At 42.3% G+C, this 17,346-nt stretch overlaps 1 non-coding gene across 1 annotated transcript; it reads left to right on the top strand.

Annotated features, from left to right (window-relative positions):
• Positions 1 to 5,929: 5,929 nt before the first annotated feature.
• On the top strand, positions 5,930 to 6,003 carry Trnat-ugu (transfer RNA threonine (anticodon UGU)). Its single transcript has one exon. It is a non-coding gene; the product is annotated as a tRNA-Thr (tRNA).
• The last annotated feature ends 11,343 nt before the right edge of the window (positions 6,004 to 17,346 follow it).

The raw sequence follows: 17,346 nt of genomic DNA, 5'->3' as shown, positions 1-17,346 counted from the left end.
ATCCTTTCGGCTTTTATTTTTAACAGAAGAGTGTGGACAAATAGTTATTCATATGAATTCATTTTCTCAGCTGACAATTTCCCGATGAGACGTATTATTAAAAAGTTGCGCCACAAGTTGCCTGATTCATAAAACCTGTGGCAACTAGCAACGCCGCTCATGACGTCACTGAAGGTGCCGCTAGTGTCCCTCGGATAATAGCATTCAGCGATTCGTCGACATCGAGCTCGTTAGACATGGAACAGTTTTCCAGTTCGTACAACATTGACAATGGAAGTGCCCAATGCCGGCCTGAAATGCTGTAGAGAAACCACGGAAAACGGAAATCAGATTATGACCAGACGAAACTACAAATGCAATAACCGAGGGGTGTTTGAGTGCCTTGGGAGAGGGCTCATTGGAACTACGACAGATAATGTATTAATTCACTGTATTACATGAATGATAAAAAGGTTTACTTAACTTGATACAATCCTTTATCACACTCAGTGCTTGATAGTTTACAACTGTCACTGATTATTAAAGCGTCACTAGGTGCATACAATTACAACTTTTCTCTTGAAGTACGATGTTAGTCCTGCTCGATCACGTTGATCGCTTCAGCTGAGAAAACGAATTGGGCTGAGTTCTTCCATGCTCGGCTCTGTATTGACCTCCGTCCGAGGGTGCTGCTCTGCCGAGAGAGGGCTTGTCGTCTTGAGTCTCTCCCATTCGTCATTGCGGATTGCAGTGACATCACTAGTGCCAAGTGTACCGATGTGCGTTGCCGACTTTGCTGCGGCACCGCGATACAACAGAAGAGACGACACATCCTAGTCACCTCTGAACTCCTCACTAACGCTGAAGGTGTGGAATGGGTACCACTGTCTGAGATGGCAGGCGAATGACGTGAGTATTTCATTGACACTGATCTCATCACAACCAGTGCGGTTTATATTTATTGCTGACAGCCAACATTCTTCAGAACGGCTGGTGCGACACTACATATCACCTGCATGAAGATTATCCAGTTTGATTGGCAATGAAACGTATGTTCCACACTGGAATGCAGGAAAACCAAACAGCATTGCAGTTTTCTGCAAGACGTTTTGGTAGATGCCACCACAGCAGAAAAACGCCGACTCATTATCCTGTATAGCCAGCAGGCCAGACGTAATTTCCAGAATATTTGCTCATCCCTATTATTTTCGCACATATTCGTAAGTACAATAGTGTAAGAAATGGAATTAAGTACATCTACATCCATACTCCGCAAGCCACCTGAAGGTGTGTGGCGGAGGGTACCCTGAGTACCTCTATCGGTTCTCCCTTCTATTCCAGTCTCGTATTGTTCGTGGAAAGAAGGATTGTCGGTATGCTTCTGTGTGGGCTCTAATCTCTCTGATTTTATCCTCATGGTCTCTTCGCGAGATATACGTAGGAGGGAGCAATATACTGCTTGACTCTTCGGTGAAGGTATTTTCTCGAAACTTTAACAAAAGCCCGTACCGAGCTACTGAGCGTCTCTCCTGCAGAATCTTCCACTGGAGTTTATCTATCATCTCCGTAACGCTTTCGCGATTACTAAATGATCCTGTAACGAAGCGCGCTGCTCTCCGTTGGATCTTCTCTATCACTTCTATCAACCCTATCTGGTACGGATCCCACACTGCTGAGCAGTATTCAAGCAGTGGGCGAACAAGCGTACTGTAACCTACTTTCTTCGTTTTCGGATTGCATTTCCTTAGGGTTCTTCCAATGAATCTCAGTCTGGCATCTGCTTTACCGACCAACTTTATACGATCATTACATTTTAAATCACTCCTAATGCGTACTCCCAGATAATTTATGGAATTAACTGCTTCCAGTTGCTGACCTGCTATTTTGTAGCTAAATGATAAGGGATCTATCTTTCTATGTATTCGCAGCACATTACACTTGTCTACATTGAGATTCAATTGCCATTCCCTGCACCATGCGTCAATTCGCTGCAGATCCTCCTGCATTTCAGTACAATTTTCCATTGTTGCAACCTCTCGATACACCACAGCATCATCTGCAAAAAGCCTCAGTGAACTTCCGATGTCATCCACCACGTCATTTATGTATATTGTGAATAGCAACGGTCCTATGACACTCCCCTGCGGCACACCTGAAATCACTCTTACTTCGGAAGACTTCTCTCCATTGAGAATGACATGCTGCGTTCTGTTATCTAGGAACTCCTCAATCCAATCACACAATTGGTCTGATAGTCCATATGCTCTTACTTTGTTCATTAAACGACTGTGGGGAACTGTATCGAACGCCTTGCGTAAGTCAAGAAACACGGCATCTACCTGTGAACCCGTGTCTATGGCCCTCTGAGTCTCGTGGACGAATAGTATCACCAATGTGAGTGGAAAAGAAATTTTTAGATAATTCTACGACGTTTATTTCTACTTCCATATGATGTACACTAAGATTTCCATAATGAATAAAAATGTCAATAATATGGATGCAAATTTAATGCAGAAGCAATTCGTTACATATGTAAGTATTTGCACACCGAAGTCCGCCTCCGTACGCAGCGGTACCGTTACCGCCTACCACGCAAGGGGGCCGGGGTTCCATTCCCGGCAGGGGACTGGATGTTGTGTGTCCATCATATTCATCATCACTGACACGCAAGTCGCCGAAGTGGTGTCTAATAAAAAGACTTGCAATACGGCGGCCGAACCCCAAAGGGGATATCCCGGCCAATAAATGTCATACGATCATTTCATTTTTTTTGTATACCGAAAAATAATACAATAAGCACTTTAGATATGGCCACACATTGTTCACTTAAAATGAACGTATGGCAAAAAAAATCCATTATAATAGCAGCAAAACAACAAACATCATGGTTACTTTCACGCACTGATGTTTATGCTAATAAGAAATTAAGAAATGGATATCATTAGAGACGGCCTCCCACATACGGCAGTTATAGGAAGGAAGGAAGGAAGATTAAGATTAACTTCCTGTCGACCACGATAAGTTGGCAGTGTCCTGTCGTGACGGCTGTCTTAGAGTGCTATACTGCACGCCAAATAAATGTCACTTTCTTCTAGATGGGTACATGCTTAAATACTAGCCACCCGGAAGGTTTCTTTTCCCGCTGTATTTCCGCATTAATCACCGGCTTAAGAAAATAGTGCAGTGACGTTGGTGCCGCACATCCGAATGGCGCCTTACGTAAACATATTGTTATTCAAAAAATGGCTCTGAGCACTATGGGACTCAACTGCTGAGGTTATTAGTCCCCTAGAACTTAGAACTAGTTAAACCTAACTAACCTAAGGACATCACACACATCCATGCCCGAGGCAGGATTCGAACCTGCGACCGTAGCGGCCTCGCGGTTCCAGACTGCAGCGCCAGAACCGCGCGGCCACTTCGGCCGGCATATTGTTATTATTGTTGTTGTTGTTGTCGTAAGCAATCCTGCAGACGTGGCATTTCTATGAGACGGCCTAAGCCCTAGGATACAGCAGATCATTCCAGAATTATCGTAAGCAATTTAGAGAAATTCAGAGAAATATAAATCTCGGTATTAGACTAAATTTGAATAGCCGACCTCTAGAATCACTCTACCACATCTCTCGGTATAGTGCAGTGGCTAATGAAGATAGAACATCCTGAGATATGAATGACAGCACACTTGAAAGTCGATCCGATAAAGCCGTTTGTGGTGCTACTCGTGGCGATAGAAGAGACTTGGTCACATTTAGGGAGATATGAGTGAGATTCTATTTTGCTTACATGAGTTCATGAATGCAGCGGTTGGCCATTCCATGGCCACGTACATATTGGTATTTGCTGATCGTAAACCTGCTGAGGTCGCTCCCGCGACATAATGCAGCGGTTTTCGGTGAGGAGGTAGATGATTCGAATTCTGAGGCGGAAGCAAGTTTCATTACCAGTTGTCTTTGAGATATGGAGAGGAGAGACAGTGGCGTATAGATTCTGATCACCGCATTGCTTGCTAAAGTGCTTGCTTAAAACCCACAGCACTGTCTTATTAAGCGAGAGCACGTGATACCATTGGTGGTAATCTGCGTGCCTCTAACACAGCAGGTCACATGGAACTATTCGAAAGTAGACTATTCTTCTACACCGGGCTTCACGCACTTCCTTCTTACCATTCTTTAGCTGCTTCTTAGTAACTTTACAGAACATTACACTACATTACTCTAGCATTCACTACAAACATTCGCGTGACACAAATATATTTATATCCCCAACTGTATAAAGAGAAAAAAATGGATTTTAGTCATGCAAATGTATGTAAGCGGGTGCAACCCAGTAAATCATCTAAAAGTCATGAACGAAATAATGTGCATTACTTGCAACTTCTTCAGGGATTCAAGGATTCCATGAATTTTTTTAACTCAATTTCAGTAACATCTGTGCTAACACATCTAGAGAAACACAGCATTTAATGTGGCTATGTTAGTGTAAGGAAGGAAGGGAAATTATAAGTTAATGTCCTGTCGATGATAAGGTCATGGGAGACGAAGTTCATAACCGGATTGTGAAGGGATTTCGCCAGTTCTTTTCGTAAGGAACTAGTCAGGCATTTACCTCAAGTTATTGACGGTAATAACATTAAATCTTGACATACAAGCTCAATGGGGAAAAAGATAAGCTGTAGGAAGATTCGGAAAAAATGATGACTACCTGAAACCTTCAGCTGCCGACAGGTGTTGTTGATATACCTCGATGTGGACAGCTGAAAACGTGTGCTCCGACCGGGACTCGAACCCGGGACCTCCTGCTTACATGGCAGACGCTCTATCCATCTGAGCTACCGAGGACACAGATGAATAGCGCGACTGCAGGGACTTATCCCTTGCACGCTTCCCGTGAGACTCACATTCCCAACTGTCCACAATTCTACATATGTATTGTAGCTTATAGACATTTGCCCATCCACTCATTACTCGCGCACGCTTTGGCGACTCCCGTAAGAGTTTGGACAACCTGTGCGCATTCGCACAGACGAAGGTCAATGCTGGGTAGCCTTTAACTGTATACATGAAGAAAGTAACTGTTTTTGAAAGAACATATACTGTTGATGACCGTGCAGCTTTTGGCTCAAATGGCTCTGAGCACTATGGGACTCAACATCTGCGGTCATCAGTCCCCTAGAAAATAGAACTACTTAAACCTAACTAACCTAAGGACATCACACACATCCATGCCCGAGGCAGGATTCGAACCTGCGACCGTAGCAGTCGCGCGGTTCCGGACTGAGCACCTAGGTGCAGCTTTTTCCTGGAATAAATGATGACTAACTGAAACCCTCAGCTGCCGACAGGTGTAGTTGATATACCTCGATGTGGACAGCTGAAAATGTGTGCCCCGCCCGAGACTCGAAGCGGGGATCTCCTGCTTACATGGCAAAGGCTCTATCCATCAAAGCCACCGAGGACACAATTTCCAACTGTCCACAATTCTACATATGTAAAGTACCTTATAGACATTTGCCCATCCACTCATTACTCGCGCACGCGTCTGCCATGTGAGCAGGAGATCCTGGGTTCGAGTCCCGGTCGGGGCACACATTTTCAGCTGTCCACATCGAGGTATATCAATTACACCTGTCGGCAGCTGAGGGTTTCAGTTAGTCATCATTTATTCCAGGGAAAAGCTGCACGGTCATCAACAGTATATGTTCTTTCAAAAACAGTTACTTTCTTCATATATACAGTTGAAGGCTACCCAGCCATTGACCTTCGTCTGTGCGAATGCGCACAGATTGCCCAAACTCTTACGGGAATCGCCAAAGCGTGCACGAGTAATGAGTGGATGGGCAAATGTCTATAAGGTACTTTACATATATAGAATTGTGGACAGTTGGGAATGTGAGTCTCACGGGAAGCGTGCAAGGGATAAGTCCCTGCAGTCGCGCTATTCATCTGTGTCCTCGGTAGCTCAGATGGATAGAGCGTCTGCCATGTAAGCAGGAGATCCCGGGTTCGAGTCCCGGTCGGGGAACACATTTTCAGCTGTCCACATCGAGGTATATCAACTACACCTGTCGGCAGCTGAGGGTTTCAGTTAGTCATCATTTATTCCAGGGGAAAGCTGCACGGCCATCAACAGTATATGTTCTTTCAAAAACAGTTACTGTTTTCATATATATAGATTCGGAAAAGATGACAATTATTATGTTTGTGAATTCGGAACAGGCAATAGTCTAATTCTTGAAAGGACGACAACGGTGACGGAGCATCCAAATCAAGGTTGATGGACTAGGTATTAAACTTCCATACTCTAGAATAAGTGCACATTGTTTTTACACAGCGTCACTTGGCTCGGCTATGATAGTGTACTGAAGAACGTACAGAGTGAGTCGTCTAAAACGTAATACTAATTTTGTTTCGCGACCTGTGATAGATTTCGAAACGAGAATTTCGGCAAATAATAGGACACATAGTGGCATGTAAATTTAGTTCGTTAACCACTAATCACTCACCCGCGATTCTTTAAAGAACCGAACTCCATTTTAAGAAAAGCTAGTATCTCACGCATCTCAACATTTATGATGTTATATCTCATAAACTAAGTGCCGTACGATAATATAATTTTGCAGGCGCAGTCAGGGATACATGTGGATACTGTCTGCAAAATGTGTTTCGCATAGAGTTAGTCGCAAAAATGCAATAAATTAAAAAACTTGTGCCTTATGAGGCGTTCTTACTGCATAAACAGCGAAAACGTAGCGACCGATCAACTTTTTTTCCTTCCGTCGTCCGTGGGCGGTGTCTGCGAAAAAAAAGTTTCTTAAACGTTGAAATTCATGTCTAAAATTTGTTGGAAGTCACTACGTGCAGTCATCCTCAAATATTGGATGAATATAATTTGGGTAAGTTGCGAGTCGTGACTTACGCTGCTTCAAGACTTACGAGTGGCGTTCAGTAAATAACGCAACACGCTTTTCTCTGGAAGCAAGTTTTTTTTTTCTGGATTATAATACATCATATTATTCCCCACTCTTTCTACCGGTCAACGTCGGAGCCAACGTGTTGCTGCATCAATGAACTCCCCATCATCCACGTTCTGCTTCCCGCGTAGTTCGTCCTTCATTGGGCCAAATAGTTAGAAGGTGCGAAGGCAAGGCTATAGGGTAGATGAGGAAGAACAGTGAGCTTGCTTGCGTGAGGCCTTTCGTTTGTGCGACCTTGTTGTGATAGTGACAGACGCCTCGCCCAACTCACCGTGCTTTTGTGATCTTGTAGGCATTCTCTAAGCGCCTACGAATATCTGCGATGCTCTGGTTTTCCGCTAAAAGAAACTCAATGATAGCTCTCTCTTTGGAACGCACCTCCGTGACAGGCGCCATTTTGAAGGCTATATACAAGGTGGTCCATTGATAGTGACCGGACCAAATATCTCACGAAATAAGCATCAAACGAAAAAACTGCAAAGAACGAAACTTGTCTAGCTTGAAGGGGGAAACCAGATGGCGCTATGGTTGGCCCGCTAGATGGCGCTGCCATAGGTCAAACGGATATCAACTGCGTTTTTTTTAAAATAGGAACCCCCATTTTTTATTATATATTCGTGTAGTACTTAAAGAAATATGAATCTTTTAGTTGGACCACTTTTTTCGCTTTGTGATAGATGGCGCAGTAATTGTCTCAAACGGATAAGTACGTGGTATCACGTAACATTCCTCCAGTGCGGACGGTATTTGCTTCGTGATACATTACCCATGTTAAAATGGACCGTTTACCAACTGCGGAAAAGGTCGATATCGTGTTGATGTACGGCTATTGTGATCAAAATGCCCAACAGGCGTGTGCTATGTATGCTGCTCGATATCCTGGACGACATCATCCAAGTCTCCGGACCGTTCGCCGGATAGTTACGTTATTCAAGGAAACAGAAAGTGTTCAGCCACATGTGAAACGTCAACCACGATCTGCAACAAATGATGATGCCAAAGTAGGTGCACATCAGTAGCATACAAATTGCTCGAGAATCGAGAATCTCAAAAACGTCGATGATGAGAATGCTATATCAATATCGATTGCACCCGTACCATATTTCTATGCACCAGGAATTGCATGGCGACGACATTGAACGTAGTGCACAGTTCTGCCACTGGGCACGGGACGATGACAGATTTTTCGCACGCGTTCTATTTAGCCACGAAGCGTCATTCACCAACAGCGGTAACGTAAACAAGCATAATCTGCACTATTGGGCAACGGAAAATCCACGATGGCTGCGACAAGTGGAACATCAGCGACCTTGGCGGGTTAGTGTATGGTGCGGCATTATGGGAGGAAGGATAATTGGCCCCCATTTTATCGATGGCAATCTAAATGGTGGAATGTATGCTGATATACTACGCAATGTTCTACCGATGTTACTGCAAGATGTTTCACTGCATGACAGAATGGCGGTGTACTTTCAACATGATGGATGTCCGGCACATAGCTCGCGTGCGGTTGAAGCGGTATTGAATAGCATATTTCATGACACTACTCGCTGTTGAGAGGAATGTAGTTACACGTATTGCCAAAAATCATTGAGGTTGACGGACATCATTTTGAGCATTTATTGCTTTAATGTGGTATTTACAGGTAATCACGTTGTAATAGCATGCGTTCTCAGAAATGATAAGTTCACAAAAGTACATGTATCACATTGGAACAACCGAAATAAAATGTTCAAACGTACCTACGTTCTGTATTTTAATTTAAAAATCCTACCTGTTACCAACTGTTCGTCTAAAATTGTGAGCCATATGTTTGTGACTATTACAGCGCCATCTATCACAAAGCGAAAAGTGGTCCACCGAAAACATTCATATTTCTTTACGTACTACACGAATATGTAATAAAAAATGGGGGTTCCTATTTAAAAAAAACGCACTTGATATCCGTTTGACCTATGGCAGCGCCATCTGGTTTCCCCCTTCAAGTTAGACAAGTTTCGTTCTTTGTTGTTTTATCGTCTGATTCTTATTTCGTGAGATATTTGGCCCGGTCACGATCAATGGACCACCCTGTATAGCGCCGCTGCCAGTCGGAACTTCACGAAACTATGGGGACTGAAGCGGGTACACTTCACGATGTCCAACGACAAATTCCACATTTTTCGAACCGGAATTGACCGACAGAAAAATGTAGAGCATTACTTACTGAACGATCCTCGTACACACGGTTTCTAGGTGTAATACTTGATTTATTGTAATAAACCTTTAACGTAAGGTTGTAGCGCTTCATAACTACACTATGACAACAGTTTCTTTTTAAGTTCGGTAAACAACCGTATGAAATATTGAGACTCAAATTTTTGTTGCCCCTGGCGCTGTTAGATAAGCAACTTGCGACTGGGAATGTGTCCGACTTGGCCGTTATTTACACAGATTCTCTTAGCTCTTGCGTCAAGTAACTTATCGAAGAAAGTTCGGGTTTCTTTTTCAATGAAATGGTGCCTATTTTTTAAAATTGCAGCTCTTGCAAAGAGGAGACAGTGATACAGCGCTTGCTATTACCGGTGTTGAAATATCTCGCTCAAGTATCTGAGACACTCGTTAAAAATGAGAACCAAGTACGCGAAAATCTACTATTGTGTCTGCTGCATGTAACGATGGAGCCTGTTATGAAAGCGCACGTTGGTGGTACGCATATCACAATAACAGCTGAAGACGACGACCGGATGGACACCAAAGAAGTAAACAGAGTAGTGAAATTGGTCTAGAATATATTTAGTATAATAAATATGGTTTTCAGAACTAACTAGCACGTTCACATTCGGTGTGTAATATCAGACTTGTCTTGCGGTTGTCAGACGTGGACTTTTAATGCAAAGAAACCCATTCAAAAACACTAAGGATTTCTCAGAGAAAAACCGAGAATTGAATGCTGTGAGTTACTAGGAAATACAGGGTATCAAACAACTGAATCATGGAACAGACCGGAGTAAATGTGTAGTTCCAAGTATGATCGTAATGACATGAAATGGAAGTCTGCAGGACATATAGTCTGGAAAAGGGATAGTTTGTCCAAAGGATGTTCTTTGCTGCTTCGAAGAGATACGAAAAGATCGAGTCTACTAGCAAATGTAAGGTGAGTAGGATACATTAGGAAGCAAGTAGGAGCGACTGGGATGCGCATAGCAGAAGACTGCGTTTAATGAAAAAGCCAGAGGAGACCTTTCTATTTTTCAAAAAAAAGAAAGAAATATCGGCTTTCGGAACGTGCCAATACAGCCACCTCAGCACTGGAAATGTCATACCACAGTTTGTTTTAAGAATTCAGAGTATACTTTAGTTTAAGTCGTACCGTGGTACGAAGTTAAACTGATTTAACAAAGAGCTCCATCACAAAACAAATTTTGCATCCACAGTTTACTGAAACGAGTGAAGAAGACGAAAATATAATACAGAATATACAGAGGTAGTACGCTATAAAAGTCTTACTGGAAAAATTAAATAGCCGTTGGTACACATTTGACACATTCCCATTTCAATCCACGTTAATGACTATGTATATGAATTAGGAATAAAATGTTATTTTGTATCCTGTAAGAATTGTTTCAAAAGCTGCGGATAGTGAATTGAATATTTGTGCAGGTCTATAAGTACCGTCTAGACGAACATGAGGACGGTGAACCAGTATTCGGACACATACATATAGGAGGTACATGGTGACACACATTTACAGGCTGAGCGTTCCATATTCTGCTGGGCAGCACGTGGGAATATAGTAAGTTAACTGTGCTTTGGTTTTCCCCTGGCGTTTATAATTAGCAAGCACAGCTGGTTTGCGACGCAGGGAGCTATATCAGGATGATGACACTGTTGACGAACTCGTACAGTATTTTATACGTTCCTATATCGTTGGATGCAAACAACATTTGAAGGCTACTTGGATACTGAAGACGAAGAGCCCGAAGACTACTTGCAAGTGCGTTTATGTGATATAGAGGAGATCTTTATGTAGCAAAAGCTAAAAAATGGTTCATGATGATTGAAAGGCTGAAGGAAGGCACGGTAGTCATTTCGCTTACGGCCTCGCCAAGAAAAAACAGTGGGAAATGCTTCCAACGAACACCAACTTCAGTGACTCTATCCTGTCCAAACTTTAACAAAGAATAGACCCACATAGATATCCAGAAGGTGGTTTTTGTTTCTCTGCTTTTGCTGAAAGAGAGGCAGCTAACTGCGATAGGGCTACCGATTCATTTGGAAGCATCTCGTTAGTAGCAATACAACAGCTTCTGTTAGGTATCGGCTAAGAACGTGGTAATCATTTCGGCTCTAATTTCAGAAAGTAAAACCCCTTTCTCATCTTTTCTCTTACATTACCTCATATCTGTAGTTAATGGTACATTTGCGCTCTGCATTACTATGCAAATGTTTTTAACCGAGAAAAGAGGAAAACGCGAAGAGAAAAGGCGAGCAGTTACGGAAAATGACACCCACAATTTACGCACAGATGAGAACTGTGCTACCCGTAGAGGAAAGGAGTATTTTTTAACTGAATGTAGCTTTCTTGTGAAACTTACAATGCACTGTCATAATGACGTCATCTGCAGATTTTTGTTTGTAAAGGCGGAATCATCGAACGCCTTTAAAGTGCCGGAATACGCTAGGGGTAGGGAAAAGGTACGCTGTTAAAACACCCCAGGACAGGATCGACATCTGATGTCAACTGCACCACGAATTCCTCGCTGCCTAAAAAGAATAGGGCATTTTCAGTTTCGAAACTTACCCGATTAAGCTACATTTACGAACGTCTCTATAAGCCAGATTTCTTGTGACTGAAGCTTTGCGTATTGTGTAAACCTTCGGTCTTCGTGTTCAGCAAATAAGCTTCATTCTTTGGGCACAAGTGTTCACAGGCCTGACACATGTCCCGAGCTCTTCCTTAGCCCCCACGTCCCCTACTGGCAATCATTACTGTTCATAGCAGTTCTTTGCATTGATAACATTCGCGCATCCCTTGTCTCGGTGTTGTGCTTTCTTGCACTTGCAGATCCCTGTGTGACCTGTTCAATGCTGTAACTATGGTGAATGTCGCCCAGGGAAGCACTGAATTCCTCTCCCGAACCTGCCCCCCCTGCCGACATCACCAGCCTTTTTTGTGTAACCCTCTTCGCTGCGTAGCCCATTTGTTCGTTTACTGAAAATACATGTCTTTACAGTGACGTAAAAGGTACACATTTAAATAATTCTATTTTGTATAAAGCAGTTCAAAACGTGAAGCATCACACAACCGTAAGTCTCACTGCTTTCAATAACAATGCGACTGATTTTTTATTGCCGGCCGGGATGGCCGAGCGGTTCTAGGCGCCACAGCCTGGAACCGCGCGATCGCTACGGTCGCTGGTTCGAATCCTGCCTCGGACATGGATGTGTGTGATGTCCTTATGTTAGTTAGGTTTATGTAGTTCTAAGTTCTAGGGGACTGATGACCCCAGAAGTTAAGTCCCATAGTGCTCAGAGCCATTTGAACCATTATTTATTTTTTATTGTATCGTTTCCGACCAACACCAAGTTGTAACAAAACAACAAACGCAAGAAAAACTCTATTGTTTCGTCGCGCTGGTTGACTTCGCATAACGAGAGTGGCTCCATCTAGTGGCTGAAGGCAAGAAATAAGCATCTGAATCAGGGAAAGAGAAGTGTAACAGAACTGTTGCTCAACACAGTCCAATACGAATGCCCTCAACTCTCCTTTTCACTCATCTCCACCGGGACTCCATTTTATTGCCCTTCAATCCAATTCCTTCTGCTTCTTCTACTTCTTCTTTTTTCCCCCTCATACTTCGACCTCCCCAATCCCCTTTGCTTTTTTACTTCATTATTTCTTTCAACTGGTTCAAAACTGCGCCCCTGTCTATCTATATTTCAGATGTTCCTATAGTGATCGTGAATTTAATCCATGGCATCGTAAAATATTTTAGTTCGGGATGAGTAAGTTACTTACACGCAAACAAGCTGTGGCTGTGTGCCTGGTACCACCCCCTTATCCTGTATCGATCATTTGATATTGTCTGCAGCATTTTACATTAATAGATAATATAATGTCCCCTGTTACAGTTAGAAATATTAATAAGTACTTGTAATTAAAGTAGCTCTTCATTACAATTTCAACCTAAAAATACTTCAGTTTCCACTCACACTAGTTTCAATCTGCTTATCTCCTTTTTGGAATATTTCCCTTCAAATTTACTACATTTAAAATGAAATACTGTTTCGGACAAGCATAATTTCCCATTAAGCGTACGCTATTGCTAATCCTAAAAGCTTTAATCATGAAACGTCAGACGTGTCTCGTCATTACTTCTCATTATAGTAGTTTCCCCTCAATTCTATAATTAATAAGTCTTCGTTTAAAGCACATCGACTTCTAACAATCAGTCGACATTTATCCCACTTGTAACAACTGCAATATTCGAGATAGTACTTTTGTTGTGATTTCAGCAGGATGGCGACCGCCCCGACAGCTGAGTGGTCAGCGTGACGGATTGCCGTCCTACGGGCCCGGGTTCGATTCCCGGCTGGGTCGTGGATTTTCTCCGCTCAGGGACTGGTTGTAGTGTTGTCTTCATCATCATTTCATCCCTATCCGGCACGCAGGTCGCTCAATGTGGCGTCGAATGTAATAACACCATTTCATTTGCAGCAGGATGGTATCACCTGTCACATTTCACGCGAAACAGTGGTCATCTATGTCATATGACTTAACCTCTTGCTATTATTCTTTAGGGTTATCTTAAATCATAGGTGTACGTCGAAAAACACCGAAACATATGCAAATTAAAAATGGAAAAGCAGCATGTTGTTGGCGAAATGAAAGTGGAGTTTCGTCAGCCAATAGTAGAGAATTTCACTGGCAGAGCTCTTTCATGCCAGCGTTGTAGGGGAAACGATAAGCCAGACGTCATTTTCAATATCTGAAATGGAGAAGCGTAATAAACATGTGTATGTATTTTGATAAAGTGTTTAAAAAATAAAGTTGCAAAACATTGATATCTCCAAATCCGATGTTGGGAGAATTTCAGCTGGATTATGTAGCTGTTTCTCAACAAGATAATGAGGAAATTACGAATGTGAGGAGTCATAAGGGATGGTGAATTTGATTCTTATCACTACCCCTCTGAAATTAAGATTAAACTTCTACGTAATAAAACACAACACAAATCACGAAAAATAATAATATATAATACAGACAGATTTAGTGTAACAAAAGTATCAGTTAAAAAATATCAAGACGAAATTAAAATAGCTAAACAAGGCAACCAGAATTATCTAAAGTAATTAATAATGCTGAAAACAGAAAGTATTTGGATCAATCAAAAAGAAAAAGAGAATGTGATGCAATGAAATATGTGAATAAGCCTTAACAGAGGGGGATAAAAACGTAAAAAGTGGAGATGTTAAAAAAACTGAATGCTACGATAAGTTTGCAAAAAAAGAAAGGAAACAGCAAGGATAATTAAAAGAACTAAAGAGGAAACTTGCAGAAATTGAGAACAAAACTTTTCAAAAAATAGTACCCATTATTTCTATTAGACATTTAGACTGATATGACCGAGCGAGGTGGCGCAGTGGTTAGACACTGGACTCGCATTCGGGAGGACAACGGTTCAATCCCGCGTCCGGCCATCCCGATTTAGGTTTTCCGTGATTTCCCTAAATCACTCCAGGCAAATGCCGGGATGGTTCCTCTGAAAGGGCACGGCCGACTTCCTTCCCCATCCTTCCCTAATCCGATGAGACCGATGACCACGCTGTCTGGTCTCCTTCCCCAAATAACCAAACCAAACCACGCTGTCTGGTCTCCTTCTCCAAACAACCAACCAACCATTTAGACTGATACAACACCAAACCACAAGTATGTGTTTCATACATGATGATGGCAAGCTTGGCTTAAGCAGCAATACTGAAATGTGCAAAATACTTGCAAAAAATTTTGACAAGCTTCTAAACTGTCCACAATGAAAACCTAGAAAAGGATTTACCTCCGAGTATCAACGAAATTGAAAAAGTAATTAAAACCTCGAAAAACTATAAAGCTAGAAGAAAAGACTATTTCAGTGGAAATTTTGAAATTCTTTCTACAAAAAGCTGAGCTAAAACTAATCTTTGAGAAAATTTGAAAAAAATAACAGGATAGTGTAATGTAAGATAGGCAATAAACAAGACGTTAACAACTACAGACGAATCTGTTTGCTACCACCTAATGTGGAAATATCCGGAACGTGAAGGTAAGGTTCATTCCTATGTGCAAAATAAGAGGAAAGACGGGATGCCAGTGTCACCAGAAATAATCTAACTGTTTTCCTTGGAAACTGCAAGAGTCTTAAACGTGCCACAAGGAGAATTGCGAGTATTGGTTGGTGTCATTGGCTTATGCAGAGAAGTGGCCTTGCTCTTGGACTAAGTACTACATGTTGTTGTGGTCTTCAGTCCTGAGACTGGTTTGATGCAGCTCTCCATGCTACTCTATCCTGTGCAAGCTGCTTCATCTCCCAGTACCTACTGCAACCTACATCCTTCTCAATCTGCTTAGTGTATTCATCTCTTGGTCTCCCTCTACGATTTTTACCCTCCACGCTGCCCTCCAATACTAAATTGGTGATCCCTCGATGTCTCAGAACATGTCCTACCAACCGATCCCTTCTTCTAGTCAACTTGTACTACATTAGTAAAGAGAATTCCAGTACATTTCGAGGAGAAACTAGTTCACTTCCAGCAGCATGTCATCTGGTTGTGAAAGTGTCACTCACACTGCTGACGAAATGCCAGTATTTTTTGACATGCCGAGCAGTACGACAGTAGACATGAAAGGGGCGAACCATATCCCATTAAGAGAAACCGGGAATGAACAAAATAGAATAACCGATGTTAGCTATTACAGTCAATGGGGGAAAGTTACCCAATTATGTCATTCTGATGAAAAAAACTATGCGCAAAGGAAACTTTCCTCAGGGTTTAGTGTTTCGCTGCCAAGAAAAGGACTGGGTGACAAGACAACTGATTTTTCACTCACTCTCTACCGCCTGAAATCGCAGACATCTACATCTACATGGTTACTCTGCAATTAACACTTATGTGCCTGCCAAAGGGTTTATCGAACCATTTTCATACTACTTCTCTACCATTCCACTCTCGGATTGCGCGTGAGAAAAAGGAACACCAAAATTTTTACATTCGAGCTATGATTTCTCTTATTTTATTATGATGATCATTTCTCCCTACGTAGGTGGGTGTCAACAAAATATTTTTGCATTCGGAAGAGAAAGTTGGTGATTGCAATTTCGTAAATAGATCTCGCCGTAAAGGAAACCGCCTTTGTTTCAGTGACTGCCACCCCAACTTGCGTATCATATCAGTGACACTCTCACCCCTGTTGCGCGATAACACGAAACGAGCTGCCCTTCTTTGCACGTTTTCCATGTCCTCCGTCAATCCTACCTGGTAAGGATCCCACACCACGCAGCAATATTCCAGCAGACGACGGACAAGTGTAATGTAGGCTGTCTCTTTAGTGGGTTTGTCGCACCTTCGAAGTGTTCTGCCAACAAAGCGCAGTCTTTGTTCCGCCTTCCCCACAATATTATCTATGTGGTCTTTCCACTTGAAGTTGCTCGTAATTGTAATTCCATATATTCAGTCGAATTGACAGCCCGTAGATTTGTGGGATTTATCGTATACCCAAAATTTATCGGATGACCTCGCACTTTTCTTTGTTTAGTGCCAGTTGCCACGTTTCGCACCATACAGAAATTCTCTCTAGATCGTTTTGTAGTTGGAATTGATCGTCTGATGATTTTACTAGACGGTAAATTACAGCGTCATCTGCAAAAAATCTAAGGGGGCTGCTCAGATTATCACCTAGATCATTTATGTAAATCAGGAACAGCAGAGAGTCTATGACACTACCTTGCGGATCGCCAGATATCACTTCTGTTCTATTCGATGATTTACCGTCTATCACTACGAACTATGACCTCTCTGATCTGGAATCACGAATTTAGTCACACAAATGAGACGATACTCCATATGCACGCAATTTGATTGGCCAGTGCTTGCTTAACAGCCATGCTTTTTTTTTTTTTTTTTTTTAGATTTTAAGGAAGATCTAAGTGCTGAAGTAACAGATAAATTTGCTGCATCATAGAGAGGCCTTGTCGTAATAGTCGGAGGAATCACCTCCAACCTACAGATGCTAGGTGTGCCCATAAACAAGCCGTTCAATACAACCCCCAGAAATGTATCGCGATTGGTTCCAGGAAGGAGATCATGATCTTAAACCGTTTGGTAAGATTTAGAAGCCATCAATCATCCTTCGGTGAGAGTGCATTCTTGGC

The sequence above is a fragment of the Schistocerca nitens genome, chromosome 9 (genome assembly GCF_023898315.1).
Source record: "Schistocerca nitens isolate TAMUIC-IGC-003100 chromosome 9, iqSchNite1.1, whole genome shotgun sequence".
Lineage (NCBI taxonomy): Eukaryota > Metazoa > Arthropoda > Insecta > Orthoptera > Acrididae > Schistocerca > Schistocerca nitens.
Note: the sequence above shows the minus strand (reverse complement) of the source record. Positions and strands in the feature narration are given on the sequence as shown.